General features: G+C 37.5%; 1 long non-coding RNA gene across 2 annotated transcripts in view; it reads left to right on the plus strand.

Annotated features, from left to right (window-relative positions):
• The first annotated feature begins 8,009 nt into the window (after positions 1 to 8,009).
• The window catches only part of LOC308190371, a 32,935-nt gene continuing 24,900 nt past the window's right edge, over positions 8,010 to 16,044 (plus strand). For both annotated transcript variants that reach the window (XR_013947131.1, XR_013947132.1), the window contains exons 1-2: positions 8,010 to 9,563; positions 10,157 to 10,496. This is a non-coding gene — a long non-coding RNA (uncharacterized lncRNA). The remainder of the gene's footprint in view (positions 9,564 to 10,156; positions 10,497 to 16,044) is intronic.

Consider the following 16,044-nt stretch of genomic DNA (forward strand, 5'->3'; position numbering starts at 1 on the left):
GCCTCATGGGGGGTACTGCATTTATTCGTCAAAAGTGGTTATCACTGCATGTAACAAATGCTTTATTTCTTTTTCTCTGAATATCTGACTTACAAATTGAATGTGAGAGTCTGCTTGCTACTTCCAGTAAGAGGGCCTTAACTACTGATTACTGAAATACAGTAAGATATGGCAAGGAAAATATTACTCAAATAATAGTATTTATCATGCTCCTACGCTCTCCCCTGAGCTTCCTCTTCTGGCAGGAAATGGATAGGTTAGTAAAAAGAAAATATGATAATCTTTATGCTTTGAAATCAGTTAAAATAAAAAATAAAGCAAATAAATGCAAGATAATCATTATTGCACCATTTACATAGTCTGTAACCCTATCAGGTTTACAGAGGTGCTGCACAGAAAAGCAGCTTTCTCTTTCCCAGCCTGTCTTCTTCATTAGCTTCAGATTGTGAATCTTTTCACCTGGCCCTTTGCAAGTAAATTAGGACACTTTTCCATTGTGTCTTAGCTAATTGCTAATACAATCCAGCTGGTTTTTACTGCCTTTTTTTTTATTATTATTTATTTGTTTTCTTCCACAAAAGACACAGAAAGCCATGGACATAGATTTAAAAATAATGGCTACAGCCATGAATAGTCAAAAAGGGTAGAAGGAAAGACGAGCAGTCCCATGCACTCCATTCCTGCCACTTTTGTTTTTTCATTCACCACCAATAACATCCCTTTCTGCAGTCAGGCCCTCAACCTGTCCCACTGCTGGTGGGGAAAACTGGGGCAGGACTTCACCTTTTAGCTCCGGAGAGTGACAAAGTGCAGCTTTATGACTTCAGGGTGAGAAGGAAAACCCAAAGCAGAGATTTAAAGTGCTGTGCCTTTTCACTTTTGGGGCAGGGAGATTTGAGCTTGCCTGGTTACTCATTTACCAGGGTTTGCTTACCAAATATAATGTTCCCTGGTTAAGGAAAGCATTCCCTTTTCTATCTTCACTGTGACAACATCCGGGCAAGAGAAGGGAAGTTCAGCCCCAGAGGCTGGTTGGCAGTTCCTGTCACCAGCCCTCAGGTATGGCTGTTTCTCAGATGCCTGTATCCATGTGTCATAACAAGTCACGAAAGCAAACCATGGTCTGCAAACTTCGTGTCTCAAGAGGCTGAAGTGCATAAGACCAGGCATAGTTGGTCCCTGGAACATCTCTGCTGCAATGCTTTCAATCTGATTTGAAGGTAAGGGTACATACTGAGAGGGTGGTAAGTTTTGACAGCTCTCAGTGATCCATTTACCACAAAAATTGGGATCCACTAACCTAAAGTGATCTGTCAGCTTCAGGCTGTTCTCTCCTAGAACTTAACAACAAAAACCCAGACTTCTTGCTGGTGTGTTCACTCTGTCCTGCTCCCAGCAATGTCAGCCAGGCTTCCTGGGTTCTCCTGACATCTATGTCAGCACTCCATCAGAAAGCAAACACACGTCCTTTGTGAATTATAACACAATGTCACCATGATTTCACAAAGCTCTTAACATCTTCTTCTTTCCATAACTGAGGGCATACTCAAAAGTAAATAGTAAACTAGGGTAATCTTTCCACAGGTTTGGAGCAGTCTTTGGATTCTTGTTAATAAAATGTTTCATAAACCACATTGATCATCAGGATGAGTGGACTTTCTTGTCCTGTCAGGAAAAGAAGACAAGAGGAAAAAAAAAATCTAGTGACTTTTCAAATCCTTGGACAAAAAGTTTGGATAAAGTTTAGATTTTTGCATATATTTTACTCCTTTATTGTATTTCATCAATAAAACCAGTTTTTGAAATTAGCCATAATTACAATTAAATGGAGGTACTAGTATGATGTTCTGTTGACTTAAGCAAATTGCTCATTTTTATGTTAGGGACAGGCAAAGATCACAATCAGTATCAATTAGAACACTTTTTATTAATTAAACTGCAACTGTTAATAGAATCAAGCTGTTATTGTTAACAGCAAATAACTGTCTCTGCAGTAAATTCACTTACCCCAGCTGTGCCCAGAGACAAAGCAGTGGCTTATTCTGACATGCCAGTGGCATCTTCAGAAAGTCCCCAGGAGACCCTTGTCCCATCAGGCATACATGTAGCCCTGAAGCCTTTTTTTCACAAAGAACAACCACTGCTTCACCACACAAAGTCCAAGTTGTGCAGCCCCTTGCTGGTGCCCATACATGTTGGTGGCTTTTGTCTGGCCTTTGGTGTCCTGGGTTTCTCCATTCTTGGGGATCTGGTGGGACTGCTGGTTTCTGGGGCTACTCATTTCTTTGGAGAGCTCCCAGGATGTTACCTTTCCACTGGTTGGCCTACTGTTTTCTGGTAACTGTATCTGTACTCACACACATGGATGACCAAGGCACATTGTCATGGTTTAGTGGGTAATACTGGTAGTAGGGGGACGGTTGGAGTAGATGATCTTGGAGGTCTTTTCTAACCTTAATGATTCTATGATTCTCAGACAGAAGGGGCTGTTCTAGCACCCTGTGCTCCTAGGCCACAGCAGAGCTTCCTCTGCACAAAACACTGATGCTTATTTATTTGTACTTACATATATGGTACACATGTAGGAAACAGAAAACATGCTTATGTGATAAGAAACATTTTACAGCTTTGAGTCTTGTATTTAGTAATATCTACAGGTGGTGACTAAAAGTTTTACACGATCCCACAAGAATATCCAATGCATTTTATATATTTTACCTCCACAACGTTTGCTAACAAGAAAAAGGAAGAGGAAGAGGAAGAGGAAACGTGAAAGGGAAAGAGAAAGGGAAAGGGAAAGGGAAAAAAAAAGACCCATTTATGTTTTGTGGCCAAGCTGAATCATCTGTTAAAAACAGAACAAAGTTTACCTTTATTTCAATTTTATAGTTTATGTTACTTTTATCTGGGAACGTACATAACACTAGCTTAAATAATAATAGCAATAAAAACAAATTATCTGAGGTAATATATTTTCACATTGCTCTCCACCATTTTGCCACGATGGAAAATCAGCTATCCTGTCAATATCTTTACATTACTGCTAAGACAGAAGACGAGAAATAGATTTTTTATATGTAATACATTTATGAAACTGGCTTTATTGGAATAAGATACTTCAAATCCCAGTGGTTAGCAAGATGCAGAACCTTAAAATATTCACTGTTTTGAGGTGGATTATTAGCTATATTGATCTTCACTTCAGTAGGCTTTTGCTTAAAAAAATCTGCATTTCAGGAAAGTAAACCAAAAATCTTCTAAAAGATAGAAGCTGTTTTATTTCTGAAGAATAATTTTATTGCTGTTTTTAATAGTGTTATGTTTGTTTGTTTTAATTGGTGCCAAAGGGGGGAAAAAATTAATTGATTTCAATATGACAGTTCATTGCAGCTACACAGAAGCTGAAATATCAGAAGTAAGCATGGCAGTAAAATAATGATTATTAAGCAGATCTAATTTAGTCAAAACCAAAGTCTTCATGATTTTTTCTACAGTTATAGCAGGAAATCACTATGAAGTTATGGTGTCAAGCTATGTCAGATCCACAGTATTTTAAATGTGCCAAAAATTGTAAAATCTTCAAGTGTTGCTCCAGCTTGCTAAAGATCTGTGATCAGGAAGATTTCTCCCCTTCTCTTTGCTGCTCAATTCTTCTGGCAGTTTCCCACAGTAGAAATCTTTAAGAAGACTCAGAAATGCCACAAGCTACATAAAAAAAAAAAAAGGCAACAAAACAACATCTTCACTAACTCTTTTCCCATCTTTACTAACTCTGTTCCCATCTCAGGGCATTTCTTTGCTTTAAGATATGATCATATTTCTTTTGGCTGTGTTCAAAAAATGGAAATGTGAAAAAAATCTGCTTGCAGAAACATTGTCAGAAAAGGCATATGTTGCATAAATCCCTAAAAACACTTCCAGTTACCCAAAGACAGGCAGTTCCTGCTAGGGACATATGTGTCTCAGGAATTCTCATACCCTAACCATACATAGCTATTGTAGTAACCTTGAACACTTAATAGCTGCTAAGCTCCAGAGCTCAAGACGATGTAGAAACCAAAAAGTTAAATGTGTTCCTAGTACCATAAAGAGGTTGGAGAGAATGAAGATATATTGAAATTGTTTTTTCTCTCTCACTTCATCTGAGCTAAGGTTTTGGTTATATGGACTGATGTGTTCTGCAGTCACACTGCTAGAGTTATCTAACTCCTTAGACAGTCAAGTTCTACTGCGGGAGACCTATAGTATGGCATCAAACTGATTGCTGGTAAAATGGGCTGTAAATTGTAAATATCAACCTTTCATGCTGGTTTTACACTTTGATAAGAGCTGAGATAATACATCTGAAATAAAATGTTTCTCCTTTTGCACTTGGGCTTTTTCAGTTTGTAAAAGCCTAGTACTTTTCAGGTCATATATCCTGCTCACTAAAGTGAGATATTTACTAATTTAGAAGGTGTTATCAAAAACAGCAAGAAATAAGAAATGAAGGAGATAGCAAAATAGTGAGACCTTTCCTGACATCATAATCTCTCAGGCTTTGACCCAGCAGAAAATATTCTCTGCCTAATCTTGAGTGTGCTGGCAAAAGTTCCAAATAAGATATCAGGAAAGGCAAACATATTTTGTGGTGGAAGAGATTGTGTTAACCTATCTCCTTGTAATTTACCGAAATGCTTACTTTACTTGAAATGATTCTTCCTTACAAGCCAGTGAATTTTGTCTACTATCTAGAGAGGGAAACAGAGAGTCAAAAACTGATACCTTGACATTCTCATCTAACAGACTGGAATTAAGCTGCAGGTACAATGTGGTCCAAGATTCTACTTTCATGTTCTCTTTGTGTAAGATTTACCTATTGCTTATCTTGGATGCTAATAAATGCATTTAATCATGTCCCAGTAAATGATCGTTGTACTGTGTAAACAGTCAGTTAGCTTCTGTGAGGTATTTTGAGATCCCCAGGGAAAAATCACAATCACAAACAAAATGAAGACAATAGATTTCAATAAAATATTAATCAGTGCCTGTAATGATGACATTTTGTCACAAAAAAATGCTTACTTTTCTGTGCTGCTCCCATAGACAGTACTCAGACAAGTAAAGGGTGCAGCTTTTCACAACAGAATTCCTCAATTGTCAAATGTTTGTCTTGATTTCAAACATTTTTCTTATTATAATTGACATGAGCAGTCTTTTCCTTTTTCTGCTTTGTTGTTAGCAGGTGTCATGGTGGTCATGGTGCTGTTAGTATGAAAAACTAAAAGCTAAACATCATATTTTAAATATATGTGTACCCCATATTTGTTGAAAATTATGCTGATATAAAAGTACTAATCCAGAAGGCAAATTTGATGCAGATTCTACATAGAGACAATGACAAGGATGAATGCTGATATTAAAAGAAGTGCTGCAGGAAAGAATTTTGATAAGTGACTTGTGGTTGCAGTATCTTGGATGCAAATATCTTTTGGGCATCACCAGCCTGATGGATGAGGGGAGAGCAGTGCATATTGTCTTCCCAAACTTCAGTAAGGCCTTTAATACTGCTCCCTGTAAGAACCCTATGGAGAAGCTGCTGAAGTATGGGCTGGATGAGCAGGCAGTGAGGTGGACTGAAAACTGTCTGAATGGACGGACCCAGAGGATAGTGCTCAGTGGTGCAAAGTCTAGTGGGAGACCAGTAATGAGCAGAGTACCCCAGGCATCAATACTTGTTCCAGTACGGTTTGACATCTTTGTTAATGATCTGGATGATGGGGTAGAGTGCATCCTCAGTGCATTAGCAGATAACACAAAACCGGGGGCAGTGGCTGATTCACCAGAGGGCCAGGCTGCCATCCAGAGTGACCTTGTCAGGCTGGAGAGGTAGGCTGACAGGAAACTCTTGAGGTTCAGCAAGGAGAAGCGCAAAGTTCCGCACATAAGGAGGAACAATCCCACATACCAGTACATGCTGGGGGCCACCCAGTTGTAAAGCAGCTCTACAGAAAAGGACCTGGGGCCCCTGGTGGACACCAAGTTGAAAGTGAGGCAGCAATGTGCGCTTGCTACTAGGAAGGCTAACAGCATTCTTGGCTACGTGAGGCAAAATATCACCAGCATATCAAGAGAAGTGATGTTTTCTCTACACTGTGCTGATGAGGCCACACCTGGTGTCCTGGGTCCAGTTCTGGGTGCCCCCATACAAGAGAGACATGGACATACTGGATAAAGCCCAATGGAGAGCCATGAAGGTGATTAAGGGACTGAAGCAGCTCTCCCATGAGGAGAAGCTGAAAGAGCAGTTCAGCCTGGAGAAGAGGAGGCTTGGGAGGGATGCTATCAATGTCTATAAATACCTAAAGGGAGGTGCAAAGAGGGCAGAGCCGGGCACTTTTCAGTGTGTCCTGTGCCAGGACAAGAGGCAATGGACACAAACTGTCACACTCTGAACACTAGAAGCACTTACCAGTGATGGAGCACTGTCACAGGCTGTCCAGAGAAGCTGTGGAGTCTCCCTCTTGGAGATCCTCAACAGCTGCCTGGACATGGTCTTGGGCAAGCAGATCTAGCTGTCCCTGCTTGAACAGGGGGGTTGGACATGGGGACATTTAGAGGTCCCTTCCAACCTCAACTGTTCTGAGTTTTTGTGCTTAAAATACACTGGGTACACATACTATAGCCATCTGAACAGCACTAAAAATATTAGACCTGTAATTCTTCTGAATAAATCATTGTTTTCCAGATATATTTTTTTTTCCATCAGAACTGTGTTAATATACATTCTAACTTACTATTTTAGCTAACAGAGAATAAAAGCCTCAGAGCTATACTGAATATATCATGGCAGTACTCGTGTGGTGTATTTCTTCCTTTAAAATACATTTGAACAACAATTCTACACAGTTAGAGGGATTGTCTAAAGTTAATACTGAAAAACGTTATTTGTTTGGCATCTTGCATGAAACTAGAATATGCAAAAATGTTTTTGTCTGAAGTTTTTTACATGAGAACTATGATCGATATTTACGGGTCCCATATTTCTGTACAGGATTTTCAAGACATTGATCAGTTCACACAGTTTCACCTTCCAAACTAATGTCTGTTTTCCATTTTAGCATTTTCTTTCTCAAAAAAAAATAGAATATGCTGAAATTTTGCAAACTGAAGCACTTCCTCTTTGTCTTAATTAGAAACTGTAGAATTAGCTGCCTGAATATAAAACCATTAGGAGATGATAATGTCTTGATTACAAGCACTTAAGCTCCTATATGCATACACGTTCATCAGAGAATTTAGAAAATGCATGAAATCTTGGAACAGCTGCTGGTTCATTGTGATAATATTAAAGATATAAAAATACTAATAATTTTTTAAAAATGAGATTTGCATTATTTGTTATGTGAATTTAAAATCATAGTTGACCTTTATTATTAACGTGTGATACGCGTATATCTACTTATACCTTGAGGAACTTTCAGGTCTTTTGTCTTAGAATACACTGCACTTTCTGCTCTTCATTTTCTATAGCTTGTGTCCATCTTCTTGTTAACTTGGTTCACTTATCAACAAAGGAGTTGGATCCATTCCTGTGTCGTCAAAGAGAGAGCTTGGCTTTCCAGTAACTGGACTGTCACTCTTCCTCTCCATTCCCAACACCTTAAGCTTCTGGTGGAGCGTCAAAGAGCTGTTGCTACATATTTGGTATTTTCTTTGGCATTGTTCTGCACTGGAAAACAATTCTAATCAGACTATGAAGAACATCCATGACTAAATGTATGACAATAGATCATTAACCACAAAAATCCCAAGGGGATAGTGAAGTTCAGTGCCCCACCTTGGCTCATTTAATCATTATTAGGCTGCAAGAGCCAAGTGTTTGAGCTCTTCTGGATTCCAGATTAGATATATTTCTGGCCCTTAGCTTTCACCTTGTGGATTTTGGTCCCAGATATCCTCTGCCTGCAGTTTTCTAACAAAATGGGCAACCATTCCCAAACTGTCTTGCCTCAGCAGTGCATCTCTATTTATATAAGGTATACCTAGAGAGAGGATTCATAATGAATTATTATGCAGAGACATTTATCTTTGCAACAGTGACAAGGATAACAGAAGTAGTGTATAGTAGCCATGAAGATAAATAACACAGCATTTAACATGTATAAAATATTCCTGGTACTCTAGGTTCCATTTTATTATTAGATTTTTTAAAAGAACAATTTTCTTGGTTAGCTTCCAGAGCTAGCAGTCACAGAGGCTAATTTCAAATTGCTTGAAGCCTTGGAAACAAAGATGTATTTGTGAAAACACTGGCTTAAACGCCAATAAAAATGTGAGCAGGACCCACCCAGCCATGTAAATAAATGATACACAAGTGACTTTTTCTCCTCGCAAACTCACATCTCCCCCAAATTTTCAAAGTTTTCTGTCATGCACCAGCATTTATAGGCTGGTTTTCAAAACAGCAAAAGTATTAGGAAGGAAAAAAAATAGTATCTATATAGATAAACTGATAATTTTCTGTAGTGAGCAGTTTTTTATGTTCAGTGGGTGAGGTCCTTCCTCTTTACCTATTTCCGCCCAGATCTCACCTGGAGTAATTTGTGTTGAACAATTCAAGAAGGATGTGGAGGGAAAAAAAAAAAAAAGTAAAAAGATCAGCAGGACTTATTAGGTGTTTAGGTGTTAAAAGTTGAATTAATTTGGGTTGTCTCACCTAAAGAAAAAAAGTATGGAAGGAGAACATGGCAGTTAATAGTATACAACATTTCGTATCAAGAGAGAAATTAAATATCCTTCATGTTCACAATAAATAGGGAAACCTTAAAAGACAATGAAGAAGGTTCAGGTTAGATACCAGAAACTGTATCTTGTACAGCATATGCTAGGTGACCCTGCTTGGCAGGGCAGTTGGACCAGATGATCTCCAGAGGTCCCTTCCAACCTCAAACATTCTGTGATTCTGTGAAAACCTTTGTAATGTCAAGGTTACTGGGATGGTTTACTGGAAATGCTGTGGAATTTGCACAGCCTGATGTGAATGTTTATCTAGAGATAGCACAATTGCAGTTAACTCTGCTTTGGAACAGGGAGATAGACCGTGAAACCTGAAACTCTCAGACCAAGGATTTTTTGATGTGTTAAAAACCACTGCATAATAAATATCTGCCTATACATATAAAGCAGTACAAGCATAAAATTAATCATTATCAGCACTGCTGAATAGCAATGCATCTTATCCTACAGTTGTTATCTTTCTTTCAGATGATGGTACCTGCTGGCAGTAGCATGATAAATTTATTTATCCTAGTTAGAGACAACTGAGTTATTTTAAGGTTAATCCAGTATGTAGACTTTAGATCTTTTACAGTAGAGTTCAAGCCCTTGTTTTGCAGCAGAACCTGTTATTTCAGTTGATCATTTGCTCTCCCTGAACCCCAGTTTTTCGTTGTAAAATGAGGACAAAGTCACTTCCAGACCTTAATTACAATTGAAAGAATATGTGGAATGAAGAAGTGAAACCAGGTGCTTCCAGAGGTAGCCAGACACTTTCCTTGGACAAACCAACTCCCTTGGAAAAGGTAGGAGCAAAACAATGAATGTCTTAAGACTGGAGTCCTAAATACCTACCAAATTGTATTTTGTTTTTATTTGCAGTGTGGAGTTGGTAGTTTGTTGTTCCTTTTGAGAGTATTTCTTCAGTTTCCTAACATGACATAATTCTGGAATTGTAGCAACAAAATAGGGGCTTATTCCAGATAAGAAAATTTGAAGGATGCCTAATCTCTTTGCTTCCAGCAGATGAAATAAATGGTATCTATTAGTGTAGTAGTTAAACTGCTTCTGTTAATCAAGAAGCATAAGATGGAGCTGGAATGACTTGTACATATCATCAAAAATAAAAGGCCAGCCTTAGCCTATGTATCATTTCATTACATTTTAACAATTTCCCAGACAAACCAAATGTTATGTTCTCATTTTATGGGTAGCATTATAATGAAGATTAGTTATTAAAATTTTGGGACAGTAAGCATGAGAGATACAAAAAATTATTGAACCCTAAAAATGTTTTGTGGACTAAATGACTCTAATGGCCATTAATTTGCTGTGAATAATTATTTTCAGCCAAATATAAGTGGGTTTATGACTGCATAATTTGTATGCTCTTTTCCAGTGAGGTGGATGAGAATTTAGGAACAGCATGGAATAAAACCAGAGATTTGATGCCTCTAAGGAAAAGCCTTCCTCAAATGGTCAGAACTACAAGCCTAAAAGTTTCAGACTGGCTCTTTACTTGTAATTGTTCAGCATGCAAGCTTGCCAAGCTGAAGTGCAAGCTTTCCACCTAGAAAAGAAATTATAACGACCTATTAATTCCTCAAGTTCATTCACCTGAAAGTGCAAGTGTAAGAACTCGATCTATCTCCCCCAGGGGAGGAGACTGAATCAGGAACTACACTCAGACTGTATTTGATTTGATCTGAAAGGTGATTGAAGTGCAGCACTCTGTACAGGTGAGTGTTTCCTTTGTAAGTCCTCCCCTTGGTGCTTCTGTGCACAATACTCTCTGACAGAGTTTCTCAGTTTAGTCTGCTGACCTGTGAGCTGAAAGTGGCCCTCTTCTTTCTTTCTGGAAGTGTAGAATGTCAGCTATTTGAGGATTTGTAGCCATAAAGCATTTTTTATACTGTTCATTTTTTCTCACTTATGGTTGAAGGAAGTGGCATATGTATCTTTAACTAGGAGCTATAAAATCTATAAAAAGACACAAGGCTTAACATTTTAGCTGAAATACAGTGAACAAAGAATCTGTCATAAGACCCTTATTAAGAGCTTGATCTATTTTTCTAATACAGGATCATTAATAAGGTAAAATATGTCTGTTCATGAAGATTTGATCCAAAAGCAAAACACAATATTTTTAATAACTTCACTTGTTTCATCAGAGCCCTCCCCCAGACCAGAGCATATTTTCCCCAGGACATTCTCCAGACTTCATAAAAATAAAAAAATGGAACATTTCCATTTGACTGAAAAATTTAGATCTCAGTCTGGTTTTGAAGGACTTACCTTCATGGTTATAATATAGCTTAACATGTTTCAGGATGTCACTAGGAGCCTGACCTGTAGAACAGAAATAATAATTCTTCTTCACTGCTGCCCACTCTTAGAGCTTATAAAGTGACTGCAGTCACAGCCAGACCTGAAGTGAGAGAGAGATCATTTTCCATGGGTCACAAACTCACACTCACGCCCACATGAGTGGGCAAGAGCCAGCCCTGCAGAGAAGGATGGATGGCCCACCTCTAGCATTTCTTTTTTGACATCTAGATTGCATACAGGTACTTCTTTTTGTGAAAAGATTTCCGAGATTGTTGTCATCATCTTCCACCTCCTTTCTCTGTCTCTCATTTTTTTTCTAAATATAATTCACATTAGGTAGCTCATAAGGTTTTCTTATTTGGTTATACTCATGTTGGTGTTTGTGTCATTCTCAAGTTGTATGAAGACAATGTTCATGAGGAAACTAAAACATCTGTTGGTAAGGCAGGACAAGCAAGTCTGATTCACTGACTGACTGTGTGCTACAACACCAAAAGATGTAGATGTTCTTTGTTAGAGCTAGCATGACCTGAGAAGTAAATAAATAAATAGCACATAAAACCTATCTATGACTCTTTTCATGATGTATAGTCTATTTTGGCAAGTACTACCCAAACGACATGCACCTTTCATGCAGCAGTGCATAAAACCAGCATTTCTGCAAGAATTTACTAGTAAATAGTAAATGTGTTCTGTCTTGACATAAAAAAGGAAGAAAGATATTCCTATTTTAAAATCTGATAGTCAGAAACTAACAGAAGTTCCAACCCAAAATCTGATGTATTTCCTCAGGTTAAACGGAAAACTTCTTTCTGTAAGTCATTGCATTGAAACCTAGGGAATTCAATGGGTGAAGAAATGGCTGCATAACATGCATAGTTATCCCAGAATCAGGAACATAACCCATATATCTTCACTTTCTGGTCATTACTTTTCCAAACATATCATGTGCATCCATATAGCTTTTATGTCTTTCCTAAGATTAATCTCATATTCTCTGCATAATATATACACTAATAGAACTAATATACTAATAGAATATTTCTACAGTTAAACATTCTGAAGACCTAATTTTATAACTTCTTGAATGAGCATGAAATTTTAACTGCCTTTCTTTTTGCCTGTTCATTGCCAAGCAATCTTTTGGTAGGTGTCCCAGGACATATTTCAAATACTTCACTACAAGATTAAATATTTTTGTGGTACACGAGTATTAGAGATACAGTACCTTGTAATATTATATTTTCATTTATGTGTTTTTATGTAGTTTTCCTTCTCACAGTACTTCAATACATCTTTTTTGGCTTAGCTTTTCCAGTAGGATGTCATCAACATACGACTTTAAGAAACCTTTTGACAAGGAAAGATATAAACATATTATTGACTTAAATGAATGAAATTGGTAACAGCAAGCAAAGGTGTCGTCTTGAAGGCCACTCTGCAGTGCCTGGCAATGGAAAAATTCCTTGCAGAAACAAGTGAAGCTGTTCATTTGGTGGAGCTACTGGATCACCCAGCAGAAAGGAAGGAGGAAACTCACTGAATAGATATAGTGGCTAGATGCCAACCCTCTATGCAGCTTTGCAGTTCACACTAGTTTGGGCTGTGGAATTGTTAACTATTTTTGCTCCTTTTCCCTTGAACTCCAGGACTGATCTATGTATGTTGCCAGTGCAAGCTGGATTATTGACTGGGGGGTAGGAGTGTCCTAGAGCTTGTTAGGACTCTTAATTTTTTAAAGAGCTGTGCACTGCATTGCACAGGAGAGGTTTGAGATTGGATTCCTGATCACAAGTTGAATGAGTTCTTTGCTGGCCATGGAACCAGTGTAAAAATCTAAGCACTTGAATTCAAATTTCTAGCACAGAGACTTGGCAAAGATGAAGTTTTGAAGTTTATCCAAGCATTTTTCTTGAACCAAGCTTGATGACTTAGGTGAAAAATGACATTAAGCCAGATGGCATAGCTGTAGAAGCCATATAAGTAAAGACAGTCCTAGAAAAGGAACTAAATTTAAATGCTAAATAATAAAAATAGAAACAAGTACAATAAGAATTACACTACACTACAGAAAGGTTTGAACGCTGCCCTAAATTACAGGTAAAATTCAAGCTAGTGACTGAGAGGAACTAAGGCAATGCAAGGACTCAGGGGACACAGGAGGTGGGGAGAAGGGGGCAAGGGATGCTAGTGCCATGGTTGGGGTAGAATATGGACCTCCCCACCACTGACCATGTATGTGGTCAGTGACCACCACGCACCACTGACCACTTCACCCTGGGAATGTACCTTAGACAATCACTTAGAGGAGAAATTTTAGCTATAGACAGTATTATACTCTGGAAGCTGAATCCCTTGATGGAAGCAACACTTGTCTTTATGATGACAGAAAATAATAAAAGCAAGTATGTGAGTTGATTGTACTTCTGAAAAGTACTTCTAATTCATTTCCTTGAAACATAAGTGTTAGATTTCTTAACACAAAAAAGCAATCACATCACAAAACAAAGATGAATGTGTCTGTATATTTCTAACGTGCAGGTGCTGAAATATTTGTGTCTCAGTGCAAACACACACAGTGCCTGAAGTACAGCTTATTGCAGCAAGTTGGTGGGCACCAAGGAACACAAACCAGTGATTCGTCAGCATTGCAAGGCTGCAATCTCAAGCCAGAGCAGCAGCTGTTAACAGGTGCTTCATATTCTAAACTCTTAATATTTGTGTGCAGCCTTTTCCCATTGCTGTGGAATGGAAAATTTGACATTACCACTCCCTGCAAATTTTTCACAGTTTCAGTCCCTGTCGTCATTCTGTTGCATTCAGCATATGCTGGCTGGCTTAGAAAGTACAACAGAAACACAGGTGCAATGTGTACTGAAGTACAAAAAAAAAAAAAAAAAAAAGGACAAAGTTATACAAGCTAGGAGGGAGGTGTGGTTCATCTTCCACAACTTGGACAGGTCAACATTCAAAAGAAAGAATGAAGACACTGCTTTCACATGGCCAGGGGTGACTCGCTGTCTGAAAACACAGACTCTAATGGAGTTTCCTATGAAAGAAAGCACAGACAAACGTACTGTTGCCACTGGCTCTGCACTTAAACCAGAAGATGAAATGCAGACATTATCATATACTGCTGCAGGTTTCAGCAGTTCCATTCCTCTACAAATGAAATAGCTGCAACACCAGCTTTTTAACCAACTCTAGAATTATTTTTGACTTCCAGATATTTGTTTCTGCTCTGATCTAAATTTTAAATAAAAACAACAGGAGAGTTAACAGATAATAGAACTAAGGAGGACTATAAAAAGTAAAAGAGCATTTTATTGCTTGTTATTTTTCTGGTTTTAGAAAGGCTATTAAGCCTTTTTTTTTTTTTTTCCAAAATGAAATACATTCTTGTGAAAGTTCTCTCTGTTTATACTGCCCTTAAGACAGGAATGAATTTTATTCCATTAAACACTTCTTCCAGTGATGTGTACAGTTATACAAAAGCAATGAAAAATGGTTACTAAATACTGTTTGATAAATAATGATTACAGAAAAGGTTTTACAAATAGCAGAGCATTCAAGAGGTCAGGAGTGAGAAAAAAAAATATCATTAAGACAAGTAGGAACAAGCTGCATGAGGAAAGATTATAAAGTGGCCCTCATAAATGTAAAGAAAAATCAAGCATTAGGTTCATATAATCTAGCACAATAATTTGGCTTTAAAAACAGTATATGAATTAATTTGTACAATACTAGAATTAATTTTATCTTTAGAAGCACATATATAAGACTAATTGAGTAAATGTATATCTGACTGCCTTAAATCAACAAGTTTCTCATTCAAGTTAACAATTACTGTTCATGTGAATAAAACTATTCATGTCTATATGCCTACACCACAATGGTCATTATTGAACAATCATAATTTTAGCAAGCCTGTCTTTATTTCATTAATCTTTCATTAATCAGAGCAATAAATTCTCAGACTGAAAAAAAAAAAAAGGAAAAAAAAAAGAAAGAACTAAAACACTGAATACATTCAATTGAACATAAACTGCCTTAAAAATACCAGTAAAAATCACTTCTTTGGAATGAATTTATATTCTAATGTTATTTTCTGTTCTGTCTTTACTGGGACATCAATATCTCTTAGGACTCAATACTTTATGTATTATGCAATGGAGATGTTAAATGTTGATAATTTCATGAATTAGTTAATGAACTTTAACATGAACACTAAAACATCTTATCCTGTAACGTTTTTCCTATCAAAATCTAGAATTTTACATTCTCCATTACTGGAGAGAAAAAGAAATTTCTTGTGGATAAAATACTGCAGTGAATCTCATAATATCTGAGTCCAGTTCTCAGATTCTCAGGTGCATATGTCTTTATTGAAAAGCTATCAAAGTTATTCATTTTACCCATTGAAAGTTAGACTTCCTCAAATGAGAGCTACCCAGGCCTTGAAATAATATTTCAGTTGCTGTCCACTCATTTATACCATCTTCATTTCAATTGCATTGAGGCATCTGTGGGAGTATCAATTTTATCAGTGTTCATTTCAAACTAGCTACAGAAAAGGGACTTGATTTAGCACTGAAAGCTGCTGCCATCTGAAGTGTGTTACAAGAGAGCAAACTTGATTATGTCAATTCAGTATCCATGCAATTGGAAAACTGCAGGAGAGAATTAGCAAGCACTGACTAAGTGAAATAGATAATACTTTAGACCTATTTGATCCTGGATATTGGAAAAGTAACTGCTGTCACCCCTGTAAAATACTACAAACTCAGTAAAGTAGAACACTTTGTCAAGCTTCACACCTATATCTGCCATGTAACAACATTGTCAGATTAACAGCAACCAGAGGTGAAAGTAGAGACACAAGTCCGGAACGTACACATTATTTTAGGTACACAGCAAGTGCTTAATTTCTTCATCCACCTAAACAGCTGTAGTTTGCCA

This window comes from Anser brachyrhynchus (genome assembly GCF_964034855.1).
Source record: "Anser brachyrhynchus genome assembly, chromosome: 2".
NCBI classification, from domain to species: domain Eukaryota; kingdom Metazoa; phylum Chordata; class Aves; order Anseriformes; family Anatidae; genus Anser; species Anser brachyrhynchus.